Source organism: Diabrotica undecimpunctata, unplaced genomic scaffold, assembly GCF_040954645.1.
Source record: "Diabrotica undecimpunctata isolate CICGRU unplaced genomic scaffold, icDiaUnde3 ctg00003056.1, whole genome shotgun sequence".
NCBI classification, from domain to species: Eukaryota; Metazoa; Arthropoda; class Insecta; order Coleoptera; family Chrysomelidae; genus Diabrotica; species Diabrotica undecimpunctata.
The window spans coordinates 1,503-12,596 of record NW_027314256.1 but is presented as its reverse complement, the minus strand read 5'-3'; the positions used below and the strand labels follow the sequence as shown (position 1 = coordinate 12,596).

At 34.6% G+C, this 11,094-nt stretch overlaps 1 long non-coding RNA gene across 1 annotated transcript; it reads right to left on the bottom strand.

Moving 5' to 3' along the window:
• Positions 1-433: 433 nt before the first annotated feature.
• On the bottom strand, positions 434-6,869 carry LOC140432158 (uncharacterized). Its single transcript, XR_011949769.1, has 3 exons — positions 6,669-6,869; positions 3,440-3,544; positions 434-523 (listed from the first exon to the last, which is right to left on the bottom strand). It is a non-coding gene; the product is annotated as an uncharacterized lncRNA (long non-coding RNA).
• Between the last annotated feature and the right edge of the window lie 4,225 nt (positions 6,870-11,094).

Below are 11,094 nucleotides of genomic sequence, written 5' to 3'. Positions count from 1 at the left end.
TAGTCATATATAGATTTTAAATTAATTTTTTAGTTTATGTCACTTATAAAAATGTGCTACTTTACACTATTACATAACTCGTATATATATGTATTACAGAATTTACTAATAAATCCGATAACATTAGAAAACTCACTAAGCTATTAACTTGCCGTAAAAAATTATATTATATAGGCAAATTTGTAGCTGTAAACTTTAGCAATAATAAAAATTTAACGCTATAACTATATTTTAAGGAACAATATTAATTAAAAGCTAAGAATTGAAATAAAAATGCTAAAAGCAATGTATAAAAATAAAAAGGAAAATCCATGCAGATCATACCTTTTGCTGTTAAACAGGGATGTTTATGAGATGTGTGAATGTGAAGTTTTTGGAAAGAGACAAGAAAGTCATTTATTATAAATCAGTTTGTAATTATTTTAAATTTTTACCTGAAAGTCACCTATTTTGTGCAAAGCATTATTCATAGTAGACTCTTGAAGGTCTTTGATGTTATGCAGAGTATGTACAGTTGCATCACCTGCAATAAAAATCAATAAATATAAAATATTGAATTATTTTTCTGTTTTATATTTATAAATTCCTTATGCTTGATTGAATTCACAGCATCATTGACTATAGTGGTAGTATGTATTTATTTCCCTGCAAAAATATCCATAAAGCCAAGTGGCAATCACCAGACTGTCAGACAAAAACCAAATTGACCATTTACTTATTGATAGTTAACATTTCTCCGATGAGCATGTAGAGGTGCTAATATAGACTCTGGCCTCTAGACCTTTTAAGAGCAAAATTAAGAGCACGTACATCTAACGCTAAAAAAGGCCATAGCGCAAAATGTACGAAATATAATACTGAGGTGCTAAAATCAAACATGGTACTTACGAATTTTAAACGAAGCGTTATCAAAAATCGAAGAAAACTAAGCATAGATGAAAACTGGACTAAATGTAAAGAAGATATGTACACATCGGCTAAAGGCGTCTTAAAATGTCTGGCCTAACAAGGCCAGAAGAAACAAAGATCGGTTCGACGAAGAATGTATATCTACTAACCAACAAAAAAGATAAGCGTATAAGAGACTCCAGTAGCGCAGAACGATATGTAACTCTAAAAGATTATGAAAACCTTCGACGAGAAGAAAATAGAATGTTTAGAAGGACAAAGAAAGAGACAACGTTCTAAATGAGATTGTTAACCATCATAACAGAAAAAACTCTCGGAGATTCTACCAACAGATAAACAACTGTAGAAAGGAATTCAAAGTCAAGGTCAAGTTCAGATACCTCAAGTAAGCTGGATAACTGAGGACCTTGACCCAGACACAGAGATACGTAGCAGACTTGAACAGGCAAGAGCAACATTTACGAATATGAGAAGTCTGCTTAGCAACAAGAGCTTTAATTTAACAGTACGGTACCGTTTTGTGAAATACACATTTACTCAGTGCTGCTGTATGGGATGGAGACTTTGACAATAAAAGCTAACGTCAAGAATTGCCTTGAGACCTTCGAAATCTGGTATTCAGGAGAACCCCTAAAATTCACTGAACGGATCATATAACCAACGCCGAAGTATTACGCCCAATCGGGAGAGAAAGAGAACAGCTGCAAATAATGAAGCGAATGAAAGCTGCCTAAATGGGCTACATATTTAGGAATTGTAAGTACCAATTTTTAAAATTAATTATGGAAGGAAACATTGAAGGAACAAGAGGCATCGGCAGAAAGAAATACTCGTAGGCTAAATAATGTAAGGAAATGGACAAACCTCGACGCATGTGCACTTTTCCATCCATTCCCCAGCCTCTTTTGGTACAAGCATTGAACAGGAACTAACAAACAAGGAAGAGGAATAACGCAGCCTCAGTCATCGGAAAACTATGGACTTGATCCTGATACAAAAGATTCTTCAGAAGAAAAAGATTATCAAGTGAAAAGTAGGCACGTAAATCGCGAAGCTCAGCAAAAATTAAACAATGTCCAGCAGTTTATAACATTATACGCCATCTTCTGATTTCCAGTCTCCATATATGTCCATACCGTCTTAGTTGATTTTATTCGGATGTCCTCTGTTATATTGTACTTAATATCCATAATTTCTCGTATTCTTTCGTTTCTAACTCTGTCTAATCTTGATTTTTCAGCCGCTCTTCTCCAGAAGTCCATTTTTGTTGCTTCTAATGCTTTTAAGTTTTTTCCTTTCAGTGGCCATACCTCACTACCATATGTAACAATGCTTTTTATAATGCTGTTATAGATTTTGTGTTTGTTTTCTTTGGAGATTGTTTTGTCCCTCAGTAAACTGTTTATTTGTCTAATGGCTTGTCTTCCCTGGTTATTTCTATGTTTAATTTCTTCGTCTAATTTGCCTTCGATGGTTATTTGCATGCCAAAATATTTGTATTTTTGACATCGATTTATTTCTCGCTGTATTTCTTTCAAGATTAGATTTTGTTGGATTCCCCCAATACACATGTATTCAGTTTTCTTGATATTTACTTCTAGCCCTCATAGTTCGTATTCTTCGATAAGTTTACGGGTCATATATTCGAGGTCTTCATAGTCTTGGGCCATCACCATCTGGTCATCTGCAAAACTCAATGAGTACAATATTGCCTCGTATAGAGGAATTCCCATGTTTCTGAATTTTCTTTTCCATGTCTTCATCGCTTGCTCCGAGTAGATCTTAAACAAGGTAGGAGACACGCAGCATCCTTGTTTGAGTCCTTTGCTGATAGTGAATCCCTTGTATACCTCCTGACCTTTCTTTATTTTACTTGTGTTGTTCTTGTAGAGGTCTTAAACAACCTTGATTAAGGTTACTCTGATATTTGTTTTCTCGGGAGCTTCCTAGAGATTTTGTTGTGGCACACTATCATAAGCTTTTTTAAGGTCCACGTAGAGGAGATGTATTGGTTGATTTCGTGCTACTTTTTTTTCGATTAGCTGGGTAACAGTAAACAGATGGTCATTAGTTGATCTACCTGCTCTAAAGCCGGCCTGTTTTTCGGCCTCCATATCACAGAATTCATCTTCCATTCTCTTTTTGATGAGTTTCCCGTAAACTCTCGAGATGGTGCTAAGGACTGCGATTCCTCGATAATTGTCACATACATCTTAACTTCCCTTCTTATGTATTGTCCTGATAAAAGATGTCCTCCACTATTCTTCTTGAACGTAGAGGTGTATCCTTTCGACAAATAAAACAATGTGTCGGAAAATCTCAAAAAAAAAATACTATGAATGAATAATAAATTATTTTTAATTTTAGAACGAAAATTCTTAATCGGGCATGTATGAATGTGATGTATTACATTTCTGAATCACGTGCTTTATACATAAAAAATTCGAAGGATTCTATATATTTAATAAATCTATACCATAAAGTAATACCATAAACTAAATACCATAACGTCAATACCATATAAACTTACTTATAGGCTTAATGGAACTTTTAAGGCCTTCCATAGTAGACTGAGTCGTTTGTTTCACTTCACTTAGTAACAGATTAGCCGAGTCTTCCACGTGTTCCATTTTACCTAAACGAAAAAGGTAATTCAATTTATTAAAAAAGAGAGATTAATTCACACTAGATACTAATAAGCTTAATAAGTAAGATAAGACTAATACACAATAAGCAGTACGGCTTTATGTGGTAATCTTATTAAAATAAACTAACTTAAGGGGTGATTAAAATTCGAAATTTTACAAAATAAATAAGTTGATCAGAACGCACAAATAGAATGCGAAGTGAAAGAATGTCAATGCCAAAATCAATCCTGCGGAATAAACCAGTGCACATGAGCAAAAAAAAGAAAGACCATGACAAAAATGAAGTAATAATCTTCTAGGTTTGGACCCTGTTTTGTTATTGGATAACCTGTATATGGATCCGCCTGAACGTTTCGCTACCCTTATAGGTAGTTTCTTCAGCGGCAGGAACGTGTTATTGGTCACGGTAACTTAAATACTCAACGTACTTATGTAGCTGGTCGCTCGGGTCGACGACCATTATGGCGTACCTTCGAATAATGGGAGGCTGCTGTTACCACACGTTCTGGTGGAACACAGAAGATCTATTCCTTGGTTTCCGGTTTTGACGGATCCACCAGTTTCGCCAATGTATATTTGACCACACGAACCGGGAATAGAAGAACACAACACAAAAAAAGAAAGGCGGTGGTGGCTCTTTAGAGGTGGAAGAAATTCGAAAATTTTCCTGAATGGTCATAGTGGTCCTGATGCCTTCCTTGCGAACAATATTTCTTATTGGCTGTGATAGGGCGAATGTATAAAAGAAAGATAACATGTAGGAGAAAGAGTAAGAACAAAGTTAGATGAATGTTGATGTTTAGGATTTAAATGCCATAAAAAAAACAAAGGAATAACACCTGCTTACAGAACAAACAATTTATATTAAGAATAACAAGAGCCAAAAGAAAAATCATTTACAGTGGTGTCTACAAAATTAAATGTGGTGACTGCCCAAAAACTTACATCGGTCAAACTGGTAGAACTTTTAACAAACACAAAACACAATACACAAAATAGCAGAACACAAAAGGGCTTTCAATAATAGAAAATCAGATTCGACATACGCACTTCACCTTCTAGGCCTTAATCATTCTTTTAATGACCAATTTCAAATTCTTCACATTCAAAATAAAGGCCTTAAGCTATCTTTATTAGAATCTATAGAAATTAACAAATTAAAGAATACCGATATAATTCTGAATGACCAACTTGAGACAAACAGTTTTCCCATCCTAAACTTATTCAGTTGAAGATTATAAAGTGTAAACGCTTACCAGAAATAGATCACCTGAGAAATGCACTCTGTCAAAACAGCTTTAAAGTACATTCGTTTAGCAAATTCCCAACTGTAAGCAAAAACATGTGTTGATATTCGCCCTCTCATTCGTCAAGAGGCTATTAAATATAATTTATTGCCTGAAGCCAGAGAGATTCTCATGTTACAGAACCAAACTTGCCACTCGGTTTAAATTAAAATTGTAGCGTGTTGGTTTTTACGTTAATATATTGTGTGTTATATGTTATAGTTATTGTTAAGTTATTTACTGGTCGTGTTGTTTTTTAGAGTTTAGTTTAAGTGTGATTTAATGATTAAATTTCAAGAAATTCTTACATTAATAGTTTCAAAAGTAAATATTTTTAAAAATCAGTATGATACACCTCAGTACGACCCTGTTTGGCTTTTACGTGCATCTGTTGACAACTGGTAATATGTAAAATGAATGTAGTTTAGTGATAATAAATTATAAAAATTTTTGTGGAAGTGTTGAAAACAAAAGTGTTCGGTGTTTTATTGTTAGATATCACAGCGGCGGCCGGCCAGGTGAAATAGGTGAAGGTGAGGTTCACCAAAAAAATAAAATTAAATTGAGACAAATAAATAAAAAATGAAAGCAACATTATTATATCTAAAATTGTGAAATTAATTATTTATTCTCTTTTAATTAATCTAAAAATTAAAATAGACAACTAGCATTATTAGCTGTACGTACTTGACGGTCAAGTCCTGACCTGTGTCACTAGCCGTGTAGGATTCAGGAATAGGTGAATATCATTTTTGAACCGCGAAATCCATCTGCATAAGCGTTCACGGTTGCCATGGCAACGTGACGGCAGCCTATCGTTAGTGATAGCTGAGAAAACTGGTGAGTGCAGTTCCGTCTAAAAATATATTATCCGTCTTCACCCACTGTTGGATGTGTATTTGATATTCCTATTTTTCGGAAATTTCTCTCAGCGACAATATTTTGAAATTTAGTCTATTATATAGATATTTTTTATATAGTATAGTGTATAGTATAGTATTTATTAGTTTAGTTTAGTCACAGTATTAATTTTATTTGTTTAGTGCTCTTTATTAATACATTTCTCTGTGGTTTGTTTCGGATTTCGGATATAAAGTGTTCTCGTGGATTTCGTTTGGACAAAAATAATTTTAGACAGACATGAATCCAATTAATGACTTCTTCTTTTTCTTCCTATGCCGTCTCCATTAACGGAGGTTGACGACCACATTTCTAAAAGTTTCCCTGTCTTTTGCAACGTGGAATAATTCGTCTACAGTCATGTTTGTCCAGTCTCGAATATTCTGCAGCCATGATTTCCTCTTTCTACCTATTCCCTTTTTGCCATCGACTATACCGTGCATGATGACCTGCAGAAGACTATATTAAATTGGTGTGTAATATATTAGACTCCGTTTAGGCATTGGAAGAATGAAGATAAAAGGGATGTTCTTTTACATGGTCGACCAACCAGTATTTTAAACATCTGCGTCTGATTCAGAGTGGGCGGCTGAATCGAAACTCACCAACCCGTTTTAGCAGGCATGGTGTTTTAATCGCCAAAAAACCCTCAATGAAATGTCAAGATTCAAAACTAAAATACCCAAGGCAAACAGAACGAATCGTATCTAGTATAAGTGCCCCAAAAAACTGTTTTCAAGTTATTAGGGCCCTCAACTCTGTACATTTTTTTTAACGAATTTTTAATGAGATTTGGGCGCGAAGTAGGTACCAAAACTCCTTTTGGCTCCGGCAAGCTTTCCTCACCTTCACCACACGAGCCGCCGCTGAGATAGCATATATGTATTTTCTAAAAGGTTTAAATAGTTCTATATAAATTACTTACTTTTCATATTTTCCATTGTGAGGGGTAAAGCGTCCAAAGGGTCTTGCCCCAATGATATGCCAAATGCCAAGTCTCTAGTGTCTGCGTAAGTCTTTGTACTTCTTGTTAACCTAGGCTCATGGATTTTTACAGGTGCACTGGGTGGTGGCTTTTCGCCTCGCGTTCGCACGTGTTCTTCTTTTACTTCTTCTGCACTGTCGACTTTCTAAAATCAAAAATAAATTTAGCTTATTTATGGTTTAAGATAAAGATTTATTTATTTGACATGATTTTTCTAATAACCGTAAGTAAGTTGCCATTATGTGTTTACTTCAAAGACATCTGACTACTAGCATTTAATAAGAGTAAAGTGAAACAAAAAAGACTTTTTTTGTTTTTGTTTTTATACTATATACAGTGATAGTCAAAAGTCCGTTCCCCCCTCGTATCTTTTGAACGGTTATACTTATAATAGTGAAATTTGGAGGAAGGTAATAAACAGACGTAGACTTCTTAACTAGTCAAAACAAGTGAAAAACGCCTTTTTAAAAACACGAACACTCAAAATAAACTTTTATTTGCACTAGCAAAGATTTTAGTTACAACTCAAAATATATTATTCAAACTTCAAATACAAATATAACACAGTATTATAACATTAATGTCAAACTGAAAAAAGGAGGTTTTACAATGCTTTATTTATAATAATTCCACTTGCTAAATTTGCTGTTTTTTCTTCTTGCAGTACCGTCTCCTATCGGAGGTTGGCTACCATCACAGCAATGTTTACTTTGTTGGCTGCAGCTCTGAACAACTGTATTGAACTGCACCCATACCACTCCCTTAAATTTCGCAACCAGGAAATCCTCCTACGTCCCACATTTCTCTTTCCCGAGATTTTTCCTTGGATTATGAGTCTAAGCAGAGAGTACTTTTCTCCTCTCATTATGTGTCCCAGATATTCCAGTTTTTTCGTTTGTATGGTTTTTATGACTTCGCATTCCTTCCCCATCTTCAGCAGAACATCTTGATTTGTTACTCTTTCTGTCCATGGTATTTTCCACATTCTCCTGTAACACCACATCTCGAATGCCTCAATGTTTTTGATGTTTATCTTTTTCAGTGTCCAGGCTTCCATGCCGTACAACAGAACGGAGAAAACATAGCACCTTAACATTCTCGTTCTTAAGTTTATATTTATGTCTCGGCTGCATAGGAACTTTTTCATATTGACAAACGATTGTCTCGCTATGTCTATTCGCCTCTTGATTTCTCTTGTCTGGTCATTAGTATCAGTGAAGCAAACCCCTAAATATTTGTAGGACGTAACTCTTTCAACTGGCTGATTATTTATGGTTAAATTCACATTGGTGTATAGCTTCTTTGTTGTTTGCTGTTTTACTAAGTCGCAATTGATGTTGTAAGGCTCCGGAATATTCTGTACTGATATGCGGTAACTTCTTATTGAAATCGCGTGGTCGAATATACTGGATTATAGCGGTCATTGTACTATAACTCGTAGTAGTGACAGATGACGTTACAGCGCCACTGTGACAGATAATTTTAAATAGTACCGTATGCCAAATGATATCTCGTTTGAAAGGTATTGAAGATACCTATTCAACCATACTAATTTTATTTGAGTTTAAGCTTATTTTGATGAATAAATTAAATAAATACTAAATTGTAGTTTCGCATTTAATTAATAAATATTAAAACCTCCGCCTCTGGTTACTTGTCAAAAGTTGAGGTTTTTCAATTATCTAATTGTTTTTATGTCAACGTCAACTTTTTTGACAATTAACCAGAGGCAAACGTTAGAATATTTATTAATTTAGTGCGAAACTACAATTATTTTAATATACCTATTCAATCATACTAATTTTGTTTGGACTTAGATGATTTTGACGAATAAATTAAATAAATACTAAAATTCTAACTTGGCATTTAATTAATAAAAATTCTAACGTCCGCCTTTGGTTATTTGTCAAAAAAGTTGACGTTTGTCAATTCTCTAGTTGTTTTTAGTTTGCAAAAGCGTTTATAGCTTAATATTTAGTTTCTGTTACTGCTTAGTTTAGTCAATTCAAGTTTAGTCAAGTTGTTTTTAGTTAGTTGTTCTTAGTTAGTATTTAGTTTAATTATTGCTTAACAAGACATTACATTAAAATTTTTACAAAGGCAGAATGGTACGTACTGTAGCCTACCAAGTAGCAGCTGTGTTAATAATTGGTGAATGTGGAAATAATTTCCATGCAGAGGAACGTCTTTTTAATGAGAGGTAGCCCGATCGCCTACATTGAGAGCTTATTAGAGGAAGCTTCTTCGAAAGTTTAAACAAACAGCTAGTGTGCAAGATGTCAAACGATCTATCGACCAACAAATTCTTATTCTTCTTCTAATGGCGCTACAACCCTGTGTGAGTCTTGGCCTGCTTAACAATGTTCTTCCATTCTGCCCTGTCGGATACTTTCCTTCGCCACTGCCTGATGTTCATGGTTTTAAGATCCCTCTCTACGTCGTCTATCCATCTTTTACGGGGCCTTGATCTTGTTCTGTTTCCTTGGGGCTTCCATCTCTGGACTACTTTTACAGCTCGATTATCTGGCATTCTTTCTAGGTGACCAAGCCAGTTTAGTCTTTGTGACTTTACAAATCTGACAATATCTGCGCTCTGCATTAATTCATCCAGCTCGTGGTTCATTTTAATTCTCCACGAACCATCGCTGCATTGGGTTGGTCCAAATATCTTACCTGAGATTATTGTTACGTAAAAATATGAGTCATATTAAAAACCTGTAAACATGTTGTTTATTCACTAATATGTTGTAGATTCTACGAGATCCTTCGATCAGCTGGCAGAAATCTACCTGTCTAATTACTGTTTTGTAGATTCTAAGCTTAGACTAACGATTCAGTAACATACTTTTCATTAAGTCTTTGTATGCATAAAAGCACTTATTACCGCTAACAACAAATTAGTGATGACAAAAAAATTGACATAATTTCAGAAATGGTAGTGAACCCTACTTCTTCTACAGCCCAAGTTGCATATATCTATGGAATCAGTCAAAAGACAGTACACCGAGTGTTGACTGAAAACAAATTTCATCCATACAAATTAAAAATTGTGCACCAACTTTCAGATGATGACCCCGACCGAAGACTAGAATTCTGTGAAAATATGTCCAATAAAATTAACCAACATCCCGATTACATAAAAACAATTTGTTTTAGTGCCGAAAGTACTTTTTCTCTCAATAGTAATGTTAACACACACAATTTGAAGTATTGGAGTGACACAAATCCTCACGTCTTTCGTGAAATAAATACTCAATTTCCAAAAAAATAAATGTTTGGGCAGGTATTTTGGGAAACCACATAGTAGGGCCTGTTTTTCTCAATACTAACTTAACCGGTGAATTGTATCTGGAGATGTTACAAAATGCAATTGAACCGTTAATACTTCTGGAGGATAATCCAGATGAATTCGGCAATTTGGAAATAACGTTTCAACAAGATGGTGCTCCTGCACACCATTATGGTACAGTAAGACGTTACCTAGATGAGGAATATCGTGGTAGATCGATTGGACGACGAGGTACGATAGAACGGCCAGCTCGGTCACCGGACTTCATACCATTAGACTTTTTCTGTAGGGATACTTGAAATCTTAAGTTTACGCTATAGCACTCGACAATATTGACATTTTGAAACAACGAATTGTTAAAGAATGTAGGGCAATTTCCCCCGACACATTTGAATAAGTACGGCAAGAGTTTAGAAATAGGATGCATTACTGTCAGGAAGTATATGGAGCATATTTTGAACACCTACTATAAGAACTGATTGTTAAATATTTATTAATTAAATGAGAAGCTACAATTTTAGTATTCATTTAATTTATTCACCAAAATGAGCTTAAATTCACACAAAATTATTATAATTGAATAGGTATTTTCAATATCTTTTTCAAAATCTTTCAAACAAGGTATTACTTGCCATAAGGTCTCATTTAAAATTATCTGTCACAGTGGCGCTGTAACGTCATCTGTCACTATTGTCACCTGTTATGACTAGTTGAGAAGCCTACGTCTGTTTATTACCTCCCTCCAAATTTCAGTATTATAACAATAGCCGTTCAAATGATACGAGGGGGGGAACGTACTTTTGACTAGCACTGTATATGTATATGTATATATATATAGTGGGACAAGAAACTCTGTATACATTGTTATTTGCAGATGATCAGGTGGTGGTTGCAACCGATGAGGAAGATATAAATTATATGAATCGAAAATTATTTGAGGAATATGCCAAATGGGGGCTTACTGTAAACATAAGCAAAACAGAATATTTAAAAATTGGAGGAAATACCACAGATCTGAGGCTTGAAAACGCAGTTATAAAAGGCTGCAACCAGTATAAATATCTAGGAAGCATCATA